The following is a 14,363-nucleotide window of genomic DNA, read 5'->3' on the forward strand; positions in this document are numbered from 1 at the left end:
GCAGCCTAGCAATGACCTTGTGAAACAAAACAGTATCACGCAATTCATCCTGAAATAGTCCACCCCTCCCTTAGGAAAGAGGCCTATCTGTAAACATTTGCATTTTTATCAGCTCAAAATTCTTTCCCTTGACTGTTCAGGAGCTCAGGATTCCTGTTGTGAATGCATATGATAATTTAAAATACTTGTTTTGCTCTATTCCATTTCCCTCGCAACATTTTTGGTTTAATTTTTTTTCTTTAAGATTTATGTACTTTTACTGTGATACTGCAGGATCAGGGGGGTGAAAGATAAGAAAGAAAGAAACAAAGGAATGCGAGAAGCAACAGTTATTGAACAAATCACTTTTTCATACATGTTATAGTTGAACTATATCAGAAAAGATACACTGGACTTCATACGTTAACTGTTTCTTCTTTGTATGTTCTTTTCAGGTGCCACCACAGCATAGCAGCGTTATAGCCTCAGACCAGATGAAAGATTAGAAAGATATTTCATGAACAAAGGCACAATGTCTACATGCAAAGAAAAAAAAAAAATAACAAAACATAAAATCCTGAAATTGATGGAGAATCTGACCAATTAAAAGACTTGGATTGGGCATGAGAGAGGAGAAGAAAAAAAGAGTGCAGGGTAGGATAACCATACTTTACACTGCTGTAAAGAGCAGGAAAAAAACATGTTTGGGAAGCTTTTCATGATAAACCATAAAAAATAAAAAACAAGTATGGATGTGATGAGACAGTATGACCATGGCTGCCTCTTAGAAAGGGAGAAATGGCTGATGAATGAATGCGTGCTATTATTCTGCAAACAGCATACCAGTAGATCTCAAAAATACATACAGCGAGCACCCAGCTACCTCCACTGCAGTGGCTTTTCCTACAGAGCATTTCCCCAATTTGGAGCCGATACGTTCTCCCCCATGGCTCAACCCTTGCCACTTCATTGTTGAATTCCTTTTAAAGGATGGCCAAAGTCTCAAGCAAGGCTGTCCCAGAAGCAATTTGTTCCAGTTCACTAGGAGGGTTTGTTAAAAATAACACTGCTGTTGCCCATCTCCCTGAAGCTACTAGTAGCCATCGTCTCTCCATGTCTGTCCATGGTATGGATATGTATTGGTCAGGCTGCTTACCTTCACCCCAAGACTCAAAATGTGGGAATATCTGTTATAATTACCAAGGTACAAATGTGCTTTTGGAGGGTTCATGGTATGTACAATTCCGCATTGAAATACAAAGTGTTAGTTCATTTGATTTATGCTACCGTGGGTACTTTTAGATGTGCTGCTTTTTAAAGCTTCTCTGCTGAACTTGTCTGATGAAGTTGCGGTCTTTGAGAGCCTCTCATCAGCTGATGTTAGTTTCTGAAGCTTCATTGATTTCACTGTTTTTGTGGGCCTGTTCCAATTCCTGCTGACTGAATATCTGGTTCAGAAATTGTAATGTTGTGATCCACTCTTCTGTGATCAAGTGATAAGGGTTTTGTTTATTTTTCCTCCCCTCCCCAAGATAAGAAGCAACACAGGTAACCAAGCTATCTCTCTCTGAGGCTAACATCAACATCACTGACCAGTCTGAGTCATGCTCCCGACTCAGAAAAAATTAGTTTTAGGAAGAGTAAATGTAGCCCCTCCTCTGTCTCATCAGTGCTGGGTAATTGTCTTGAGGAGAACAATAAATTGTCTCTCAGCAATGCTACTTCAAAGTCCTTTGGATAAGAAAATAGATAATTCAGTTAAGTCTTAGGTTCCTTCAGCAAACATTAGCATTTCTGCCCCTTGGCGATTGTTCAAGATGGTTTTGAAACATTTAAGAGTCATTAGAGCTAATAGCTCTGATTCTGCATTTCCTTCAAGGAGGAGTATCAGAAAAAATGCACTACCTTATTCCCACCACCTTAATCAAGAATTAATCATTCAAATGATAAACAATGACTGGAACATACTTGAATAAATTATTTGTTTTCTTTGTTGGTCAGATACAGCTCTAGATCATCTTGCCTGTTTTTAAGATACTAACAAAAATATTCCACCTACTTAAAATTGCATTTAAAAATATTAATAATGACCTATTTTACATGTATAGTTTAAAACTCTGGGCTCAGCCTTGCAAGCCTTATTCAGGAATAATCATTTCCAAATGACAAATAACAGATCTGAAAATTATCAAGATAAAAATTTGGATATCTATGAAAAGGTGTAGATATAAAATAGCTAGGATCAAAGCCTTAAAATAAAACACTCTTCATAGTAGTATAAATTATAGCAAAAGTATTACATAAAATGTTTATACTTGTGTATATATAAAATCAAGTATGCTTAGAGTGCTTAAGCATAGATTATGGGTAGTCAAAAGAGGAAAGTCTTGAGTAGGGCATTGTCTCTATTACCAGCTAATAATACAACTATAAATATTAAGGTAAGTAGGAACAAACTTTTAAAAATAATTTAGAATGTTGCTTGTTAGCTCATAAAAACAAGGAAAATTGAGTTCTTGTGACATCAACTATATTTCTATTTTGTACTAGTAGGAAAAGATCAATAGGATTTTCCTCTCCGTACGTTCCCTTTTGTCAATTGGATAACATGGCAGCCTTGTATTGAACCACTAGAGTTAAATATATCATGTTATGGGCATATCTAGCAATAGGACTGCTGTAGGTTATTTTCAGGCTACAACATGTTATGCAGCAATAAAGACAGTTTGTTTTAGGGCAGAAGTGGATTAAAAGATATAAAAATATTTTGTACATGAGAGCAGTCCAAACATTGACAGTTTTGTTACCTTCAGTTCTGACTGGATTTAGTGAGAGCTGCACGTGCTTAGCAATTACTAAAACTGACACCTATGTTACTAAAAATACCTTGGATTACTAAAAGGGATTTAAAAATGAATCCTCATATAAGGCTTTTAGATCTATTCAATTTTAGATTTACAGTAAATCTTAATTTTTTTTATCTTTTGTGTTTCACTCAGCTTGATGTTAAAAACAACCAGGCCCGTTTCACTGTTCCAGCCAGTTCTCAGTGCCTTTCACGTTCAAGCCCCCAAGCCCCAGCAGTGGCTTTTGAGCTGCAAGCCATACACTGAGAACGGTTCACCAGGATATCAGAAAGGGCCCACAGCTGGTCTGTGGGACTATAGTTAGGAGTAAGTGTATGAGATGTCCTTGACAGCATATGTAATGGTTTTTAAAAACGTTAAGGGCTGGTGATAATCCACTGTTCCAAAGCATCTGAGAACCACTATTCTAGCACATTTGTGCAGTTTTTGGCTGTATACATTGAAAACACATATTTACTTACTGTTAATTAATCAGTCTCTACAGGAATACTTGCTGTACAGGTTGCTGCAGAAGGACTTGTAATGGCACTGGAGTGTGGGAGGTTTAAATCAAGCTCAGCTAGAATCACCTCTTCGCATTGTCTGCGGATGATGACTAAAAATACTAGATGAGAGACTTTTGTTTTATAATGAAGATGACCCAAGCATTCATATTTCTCTGCTGTACATAGGGAAAATGCAGAGGCGAACCAATCAAGGATTTAGTCACATGATAGTGCAGTTTCAGAAACAGACGAGGTAGGCATTTGGGATCTTCTAGAGATCTTTTTTTAGGACTTAGGCAGCTCTGCGCCAAAGTCCTGAACCACACTCTTCCACTCCCTTTGTTCCTTTGCATAACTCCCTTTGCCTCTTTTCCCTTTATGTACTCTCTCCTTCACTTTTCCTTCAGTTTAGCTTTTTTTCCCAAGTAACACCTTTCCCACACTTCCTGCCAAATGAACCAAACCAAAACAAACCCAAGAACACCCCATGGAACTAATGCATCAGATGATGAATTTGCAGTTTGTGCTATTGGTGTGTGGTATTCTCCTCTTGTCAGTAGGATGGGATTCTTTTGTCCTCATATGTCCATCTAAAAGGGACACATCTAGACCTGTACTAGTAACCCCAGGCTCCTTTTATAGTAAATGGTGGGAAGCTGCGGCCTCCAGAAGGCAATACATGTCATTCTAAGTTTAACGTTTAGGATAATTCTGCCGTTGTCTATATATCGCCTTCAATTCTGGAGGCAAACAAGGGTGAGCAGTTTAAATTTAAATGTCTAACTCTTAGAAGGTTAACAGTGGGTATGTGAGATTCTCTTTCAGACTGCATGATTTTCTGGACTCCCTTAATCTATCAGCCATTACTTTTAAGTGGCCACTGAACTGGAGAATGTATGCCAAGAAGCCAAAAGTAGAAAAATACACTAGGAGAACCAGGTTTTAAAACTATACATTGTCAGTGATTTTTAATGAATGCAACTTGTTTAATTAGTGCAACTTTTGCTAACAACTTTTAGTAATTAATGCACAGAAACTTGAATTGTGGTGAATAACCTCTATGAAGTAAATGACATGATCTTAAGTAAGAACATGAGTGAAGTATGTCTGAGTCCAATGGAGCTATCTGTGAGGAAAGTGAAATTGGCATGCAGAAGGCTTGTAGGACATGGCTCCTGGCTTGAATTCCCCTGAGCTGGTGGGTCGTGGTCCTGATTGATTAGACTTTTAGTTTAGACTAAAATCCCCTGAGACTGTATCCTTTGTTGTTAGACCAGCCAGTCATGGGTAGAAAATGAGTGCGGGTCCCATACTGGAATTTCTTAAGAATAAGATTTGAGATGCAGTATCAAATTGCCAGCACTATCACAGCCTATTTTGAAAATGTCACTGAGACTTGAGTGACACTGAGACTTAAGGTTTGATCTTTCTAATCACTATATGTTTGCCTGCCTCCCACCTTTACGTGGTTCTGTGGGAGTCCATGATGCTCTGCCAAGTGCAGGGAAAAGTCAGCACTCGGAAAAGTGTCGAGAATCCCCCTCAAAAATATAGTCTTGTTGTGTACAAATAAATAGAAAAATATACGTATACATAAAGAGAACTTGCTTTAGAAGGAAACTGTAATCTAAAAATACGTCCAGCTTAAACTCTAAACCAGTATTACATTTAGCAAAAATAATAAAAATTTAAAAATTATAAACCAAGAGTAAAATGTCCATACGTTCTGTTGGCATTAGAAAATCCAGCTTGTTACCTAAAACAAAATTGTTCCTTTCCTTGTAACTGATCTTTTCCTCATGCATATCCCCATCCATTTTAATTTTGCTGAGAAGACAAGCAAAACTATCCATTTTTGAAAAAAGTTGGTTTTATATGGGAACCATACAAAATTTTGTTCTTTTTTTAAAAAGGAAGCAGAACTCTTGGGGTAAACAATGGATGTTAACCATGAGAAATGAAACCAGAAAGAGATAATTAAGACCTCTAAAGCAAAAAAACAGGTAATGTTGTACAGATAAGTTTTTTTTTTTTTTCCCCTCATCTTTTCCTCTTTTCTAAATTAGATAAAAAACTACATGAAACATTAAATTGGCAGACAAGTAAAGCTAAGATAAAGTACCTCTCTTAAACCCATAATGCCAGGAAATTCAGAGATGAAGCGACATCACTCTTATCCCATACTGCAGTACTTTCGGTGTGGGGGGTTTCTCATTGTTGACATAATACTGAGATAGGTAAGAACACAGATAATTTTTTGCCTTCCCTCAAAATTTTTTGTTTTGAGGTTGAGGGGTAGGGTTTTTTAATAGCTTACTACAACATTTCTATTTTCTCCTTCAATGTGTTCTGCACATTGGAATGTATTCTTATTTTATTTTTGGTTTTATGGTTGACAAAGGTAAATAAAATTATGTGAGAGAAAGCAATGAATATAATACATCTCATACCTGTATTAGATGACTTTTTTTTTATTGTTCTGTTGCAAGCTCCAAACAGAAACATGTATGTAGATTAAGCTAAACTTGTGCATGCCTTTGCAGGTTTAGGACATAAACTGCCTAAAGGAACTCATGAAAATATATTGCTTGTGTTGTATCAGGGAGTTTCTGTATCTCTCTCAGTATAGTCATTGTTTTCCATCTGCAATATTAAAAAAGCATTTGCCAGAACTCCAGTCTGTTCCTTTGAAAATTTAAACATGTGCACTTATTTTCCATTGTTATGAGAATAAGGAATGTTTTTTTTTTTTCTTAATATATTTCAACTTTATTGCAGTCCTGAAATACAGCAAAGAAGTATCTGATCTGAAGCCTCATAGTGTGTGTCGTTTTCAGCAGAGTTACAAGGATCAGCAAGTATTTTTAAAATAGAAATCACTGGGCAGGTCCAATTTATTTCATTGTTCAACTTTTCCCAGTTTTTACCTGTGACCCATTCTGTGAAAAGGATGAATGACTTTGCTGAGTGTTCACCGCTTTCAAGACGTGGTAGGAGGGAGGGAGGGGGAAGGAAGAAAATTAATCAACGAAGTCCTGGTTCCACACAACCCTACTCAGCTACCACTTTGTATATGTTGACCTATTATAGTAGAAAGACATTTATTCTTCAGAGTAAGGAGAAATCAGAGGGGTAATGGATCTCAAGCAGGAGCCTCTGAGTCGTTGCATCTTCGATATTCATTCACAGACTGGTGCAATCTAGCCATCTCCTATTTTTCAGGGCTATCTTTAGAGGTACTCTATCAGTCTACAGGAATTAAAAACCAACTGAGCACAAAAATACAAATAATTAATCATGTAGAATGCATTCACCTGTGTTGCAATTCCTTTAATCTGTATTTTGAGCCATCAGTGAAATAAGAGTTGTAATAAATGCAAATTTATCTAAATTATGATTCAAAGATTTTTTTTTAGTGTTTAAGACAGATATTGCCTTTTTATACCATAATCTATATAAACATCAATGGCATGGTCTGTTTCACCTTGGCTTTAGTCACACGAGTTATTTTTTGTTTTATTTTGTTTTTAAACGTGACTCATGAGGTTTCGCTATGCTTCTTATACAATACTTCCTTCCTGATAATGCCTTTTTGTTCTCTATTTTTGGCTTGCTTTTCCATTGTTATCTCTAAATTATGTACATTTAGCTGATGATTGGAGGATCTGTTTAATTAATACAACCATTGCAGAATAATTACCATATTTTCCTATATATTAAATGTCTTTGGAGAAATAATTTTTGGTATTTGGTGCTTTCTTTTTATTCTTCTACAGCGTTCCTATACTGTAATACATTCTATGCATTAATTATGATTTATCTGATTACAAAGCCAAAAATAAGTTTAAAATATAGTCAGGTTTCCCTGAAGAAGCAGACATTTCACATTATCAAAATCAAATGCAAGAAGGAGTAAAAGGTGATATTTGTGTAAACTGTGGAAGACATATGAAAGGTTCATGAGGATTCAGATGAGCTAAAATAATGTTCGTGTACATTGATAAGACAAGGTGCTAACTTTTTATTGTAGTCAAAAAGGGAACAGCCTTCTAATGGACTATCAATGCAACCGCTTTTAGAAAAACTAATTCACTAAATGCCACATAGTACCAGTTTAGTAGGTAAATAAATAAAGCAATATTCACCCAGAATGAGCATGGCAGAGTCAAGCTTCTAACAGTCTAAAGAACAGCTGGGATAAAGGTATCCATATTTTATTCTTGTCTTCCCTGATATGTGCTTTCCTCCATACTTAATATTTATCCTAACAATGGGGTTAATATTGCTTTGAGAAACATGATAGGGTGAAAGAAAATATGTATCAACAGTGTATAAGACCAGTTTGTTCTCTAAATTTTAAAATTCTAATTTCCTTAATAAAGTTTACAATCCTTATTTTTAAAGATAAAATCTAATCTACAAAGAGATATTTGTTATCCTTTGGTACACTTTAAGTTTTATGTATTGTTCACTCATTAAATTTCATTTTACAAGATAATAACAGGGATACATTTTTACAAATATAGTTTGATATAATTGCTACTCCCTATTTAATGATAGTATTACCTTGCAATTAAACAATTTGCTTTACCCATACAAAAGGTTTCTATGATATATCCTTTTCTTTTTGTCCACTGAATTGCTGCCAATTCTTAGGTGAAACTATTTGCCTTTTCATCACACTCTTTTATCCTCTTATTTAATGCACACTTCAGTGTTCTCCTGAACTCTGGATGTTTGATGTCAGGCTTGCAAGGTTCAAAACATTTGATTTATTGGGCGATGTCATTTGGAAATGGGAAACACAGAAGAAAAAATAGTGTTGCCTCTGAAGACTTGAATGGGATATAAATTGTCTTTCATAGCCAGTATAAACCTATGAGAAGTATGCCTCTGTAGGATAACGATGAGACACTTTAAAGAAGAATTCAAGTTTCTGGTTTTGATGGATGGTTGTCTTCCTTTAATCGTACCCGACTTATTTTATAAGTTATGTGGTCTTTTACTACTAAGTTGTGTAGTGTCTCACTACTAAGTTATGTAGTTGTTCAAGAGTTCTGTCTGTAGTACAGTGTCTACTCATCAAATCTGTAATCAGGCACCACTTGTATAATGGTCTGAAGTGCTGTGGCGCAACCGAGTTTTTACATCAGCATTGCAGTCTATCTGACAGAGATCACTGCATATTTTGGATATGTTTTTCAGAGACACTCTCTCCAGGTTTATTGTTGCTGGAGCTGCTTTATCCATGAAACACCTTTCTCTCATGTAACAGCTTGAAAATCCTTTGAGCGTATTCCCCTTAGAAGAGGGGATTTGCACGCAGTGTGATGACAACATCCATTAGCTCTTCTTCAGAAAAAAAACCTGTAGCATAAGAAACATGGCCCTGAAGTGCTTTCAGGAAATTCTTTACTAGAAGTTATCCACCAGATATTGTTTATGCTATGGAGAAACTGGTCGTAGGGGAAAATAAGGCCAGAATTAACAAAGCATAAAGCCCAAAATCTTAGAAATATAAATCCGGTATCTATCTATCTGACACATAGAAGGGGAACAGACCATGTTCTGCTTCAGCAGAATTCTGCTAAAGATGAGAAGGAAAACTCACCTGTATGTCTATTTGATCATACCATTCAGTTTATTTGTAAATTCATCACTCGTTTACTTGTACCTGTTCATATTTGTAGTTCTTCAATAGCAGACAAGCAGTAACCAACACACATACATGACAGCACAACTTGCCTGCTCCAACTTGAAATTCTGGCTAATGGCTAAGCCAAGTTCTTAACTAAGTTTTTCTGCCTTTTGTTCACTTTTTACATGAAATACTGCATATTACATCCAGATTTTGATAATGCAAGGCACCACTTCAGCCAAATGGCCTCTATGACTAAGGCAGAAACATTTTTTATTTTCTAGGGCAATTAATTAGACATCCACACTGTCACTCCCACACTTAAATTAATCTCCATATGTTCAGTTATCATAGGAAAAAAAATAAATGAAAGAAGAAGCTGAAGAGAAAACTCATAGCCACATCTCTGCAATGTTTTTTCAGACACCTAAATTTCTGTCAGCATGTTGGGAATTCATAACCTCATTATTACATGCTTAACTAATCAGCACACTTCATAATTTCCGCACAAAAAAAGTCCCTGTCACTTTTCATCATATATTTAAAATAGAGAAGAAAAAAAAGAAGTCTCATTCATGAGACTTTAGTACTTTTATTACGTGCAGTTTAGGACGGTTACTATTTACCTGTAAAATACTACTTCCGATTTAAATAGCACTTCTCAAGTTACTTGTTTTGTGATATATTGTCTTCGGTTCATTTAATTTCTTGTTTCATTTCCTTGATAATTTAAAAAAAAATCCATACTTTCTTGGTCATTTTTCTGAATTGCCAAACTTCTAATAGGTTTTGTCAGAAACCCTTTTAGATCACTTTTTAAATTAAGTGCCTTGTGTGATGGGTGGTCTCAGGTAAAAAAAAGAAATATGGAAAGCACATCTGAACTAGTGAAGCACTTTAACACAGAAAATGTTAAGAATTTGCAGCTAGTGAAATATAGAAATATTATGTATCCCTGGCCTGATACAGTTGTTTTCTCTATGTAACATTCCTGTGTTTGAAGGCATTAAAAATGTTCCCAGCCAAAAGTTTCCACCCTTGCCCCAGCATTTCAGTTGCACAAGACGCAGTCTGACTGATCAGCACATACGAGGGAACAGACTTTACCATAGAGGCATCAATCTTTCATGCAGGGTTGCACAGCTAGCAAGAGACGGACTCATCCATTCTTTTAGGCTGGTGCACACCAGTGTTTAGGGTGCTTACAACATGCTTCTGGCCGTGATAAGGAGTTTTCTTTTCCCAGCTTTTGGAAAGGAATATGACAAATGAATCCTAATCCTCTGCTGAGGCTGTTGAACCACACCAGTATTATCATTCTTTGCTCTACAGCGCTTCAAGGCATAGCAGGTACTTGAAACCCAGTCTTAGGAAGTTGTCAACCTGCAGGATTTTATAGTCTCAGTAAGTAAAACCAGATTAAGGAGGAAAGGGTTCCAGCCTTTATGCAAAGATCTGCTTGATATGCCTTATATTAGTTCTGTGACCTTCTTGTCTTTAAGGCTTCACTGTTAATTTCTGCATTTTCTTGAATCTCAGGATCTCATCGCTTACTTGGTTCGATGCTTTCATCCAGGCACTGCCTACTTGCTTGCTTTTTTAATTCCAACTGCATTATTCTCCATGTGTAGCTTTAGGACAGAGAAGACTGCTTTGTTATGGCTATAACAGTGCTTTTTTTTTCCTCTTTTTCGTTTGAGGAGATTGAAGAAGGGTGTTGGAGCTTCATCAGTTGTATTCAGAAGCAGAAGACCTCTCTCCCTCCCTTTCTTCTTCATCTTTTCCTGCCTTTATCCCTTCCCTCCCATCCTTCCTCCCCTCCTCTCTTCTTTTCTTCCTTCTCTCCTTCCCTGTCCATGGAACCACTAAGGAATTCAGTGAGATTTCTGAATTGATTGTAACTATATAACTAGACATTAAAAGAATTGTTCTTCTGTGTAAGGGCAAATAAAACAGGAGTTTAGTGAGAAAATTTCCATGGAAACAATAGTTCAGTGACAATGAAAAATATTTCTCACCACAATGTGCTATAGATAACTTCAAAAATAACTTTATAAAATTGGACATTTTTTTATTGACAGCGTGGCAGGCAAAACCATTATATTTTTCATCTGGAGGATAATATGGCTCATTCTGAGTTCTGCATCCCTAATTCTTGAATAGGATATCTTCTCATTTGCCAACCTGCTTTTTTAAGCCTATTTTGAAGTTATTTGTTCTTATTCATCTAGATATGGGGATTACAAAGCAAAGTGGGCTACGTTGTGTGCTCGGTTGCTTGCCGAGAATTTGCTTCCCAAATTCTTCTGCAGTGTTGCTGTTTCACAGCAATACTAAAATCAGTTCCCCGGGAAAAGAGCAAGCAGCTTGGATCTGCACAGTCTTCACTATTGCAAGAAAGCTGTGTCTTCTTTTACCTTTCCTACAATTTTTAAAGAAAGAAAGGTTGATTGGCAGTTCCTCTACAAGGTACAACAGAGCAGCTAAATTGGATAAGCAGTCCTCCTTTGTGAGAACTGTCACTGTACCATGTATGCTGCTCCTTCTCTCATTGCGCTTATGAAATTCCCTTTGGGATCTCAGTTTTATGTTAGTATCTCCAGTAGTCATGCATGTCCTTGAGGTTTTTTCTGCATTTAGTTTTCAATACAAATATATAAGCACATATCTGTGATGATTTCTGTATTTAGCTATATATAGTTGATTGATACTGGTTAATGTTATAAGATATACACAAGTCAGCTGCTGACTGCAACTCTTTTTTCTGTAATGGTTGTATGGTCAGGCTTTGTTATCCCAAAGTGTTCCACTTTTTTAGTGAACTAAAATTTCAGTGGAATTACCTGTATAGCTTGGTTTGTTCAGCTAACTGAAACATCATAGTCATAGAGGAAGGAGTTAGTTTCTATGAAATGAAGTACAACTGTACAGATCACTCTGTCAACAGATTTGTCCAGAAGGATTTTGTGGTCATCTGATGGGTCTTGTCTGACAGACAGACTGGAAGGTTTAGAACAGAAGGAGCTAAAATAAATACATATACTTTTTCATTTTTGACAGCCTACTTAAGGAGAAATTGTCTGCAAGACCAGTCTGAAGGAAGAGGAAATATTCCGGTCTTCTTGCTGACTGCTGGGCCCTCAGGGCTTTCAAGACGAATGGGCTTAGAAGTCCTGTATTTAGATCTGCTACTTATAAAGCAACCTCTGACTATCTTTGTTTTCTCCTTTGAGTACATGAAACTGTATGCTTGAAAAGGTCATGCAGAAGTGCAGTTGCTCATAATTATTGTGTGTTTTTTTCTGAGAAAAGGTATGTCTAAATTATGGTGGTAGTTGGAGCTGCATCCTACATACACATAGCCTGATTGTGGGTTTGGCTCTTAGGAGAAACGTTAGATAGTTAGTCTATATTCTCAAATTGAAAGGCAGCACTTGGATTCTGTCCAGATGGTGGAGGTCTCAACATGGGAGTCAGTAACTGAATCTCCTTAGTTACATGAGAGTGTCCAGAACTGGGTGCTTTATTAGGTGTTACAATGGTGAACAATAGAGGTTATGTTCTTGGGATATCTTCTCTACAAAGGACCTGCTCTTCTATGTCTGTTTGTGAACCACTCCCAAGAAGTATGTCAGCAGCTTAAGTGCCTTAAGTTAGGGAAACTATCACAATTCAAATATGTAAACATTTAAACATGAACAAAGCCTTTAGGGGGTCAAGGCCAATACACCAACACTGCATAGCCTCCTCCAGTCATACGTTGGTAAAGCACATATAATGCTCTCCTGAACATGAAATACTGTAAAAAAAAGTGTGATATGTAAAATGGGACAGACAATGACAAAATAATGACAGCTTTGTCATGTTGATAAAATGAATGCTAATGATATAATGATTTCTCAAATGTTTTGTCCATCTATGTAGTAAGACTTCATTACTTTTAGATCAGTGCAGCTTAAAGTGGAATACCTGTGACATATTTATGTACTGGTGGGAAAGAAAAAGCCTAAAATTTGGATCCCAAAGAAGACAGTTGAGACAGAACTCCCAGATGAAGGTTTGACTGAAAGAACAGAGTGGAGGAGGAGAATATACTCCTTATTTACAACTTTAAGGCAGAATGAACACAATAGCTGAGGTCACAGAATAGGGGCAGTACAGAAGTGCAAAGAAAATGAGACCTGACTTAAATGGAATTTCTAGGTTAGGTAAGGACAGCATGAAGCCTTGTTGGCCATTCTGCACAGGGTTTTATGGCTGACAAAATGGATGGGTCAGCACCCATCCACCTTGACTATCAAAAATGCCTTTAGTGTACTAGTGGCCTTTGCTGGAAGAGCAAATTGCTTTTAAAACTAGTCTTAATATGCAGGTTTTATTATGTAAACATGTTTTAATTAGGCACTGCTGCACTGATTGAGAGACTATTTAATTTCTTTGTGCTTAGAAATTTTGTGGCAATCTCATTAATGATCATGCTTAAAAATGCTTGCTTTGAGTAGACAGTCCTCTCTGCACAGGGGATTTAATAAATACCCTGAGCTTCAGCATTTGCAGTCAGAACTCCTTTTAAGTGGATTTTGGAATGTCAAATTGAACATACTCTCCTGCCTGTGATCCAGAGCAGCCACCCATGTGAAAGGTTTTCAGCCTTTTTCAGCCTCTATTTGTTTGTGCCCTTGGCTCCACTGGCAGTGTAGGTCTCACACAGTCAATTTAAGCTGACTGTCAATAAGCAGTTTTCTTTGCTACCTGTTACAGATACTGGTAACAGCTTATGCAGAATATGTACACCTTCAACTTAAGAAACTGTTATGCTGCCATATATGACATATTAAACAGTATGTAGTGTGGCAGACTTGAAATGGGCTTGTAGTAATGAGCATCTTATGCAATAATTCTTTTAACTAGATCCCTTTCTTTGCATTACCTGAGCCTAGATCCAGAAAAGTGTTTATCTATATGTGCCTTCACTGACAGTTCATTTGACCCTGATATTCACCTTGAGCCAAGACCTAGTAGCCGTTTACATTGCATATACCTAAGCTTTAGTCTAGCAGAGTTTAGCTTGATCCTTGAAGATCTGAATGTCCTCCCCTGTTGAACAGGTGAACAGTGGCTCACCCTGTTCCTGTCAAGTTTGGAAAGTGAATGCACGCTGAAGTGTTATTTATAGGCTGCAAATGTAGATAATTAATTCCAAAATATAGAACTTCAAACTTGGCATTGCCTGATGTCTATGTTGAGATGGGTCAATTTCTACCAGGAGAGTTCCCCAAGTGGGTGTAGGTCTGACCTGAGGGTGCTCAGAGGCACTGATGAACTCACAGGGCTGAAAGAGTCATTGAAATGCACAAATTAGGCATCAGCTTCCAAAGTGTGGATATTCAGCTA

Source organism: Nipponia nippon, unplaced genomic scaffold (genome assembly GCF_047370975.1).
Source record: "Nipponia nippon isolate SJK-2023a ecotype South Korea unplaced genomic scaffold, ASM4737097v1 scaffold_3, whole genome shotgun sequence".
Classification (NCBI taxonomy): Eukaryota; Metazoa; Chordata; class Aves; order Pelecaniformes; family Threskiornithidae; genus Nipponia; species Nipponia nippon.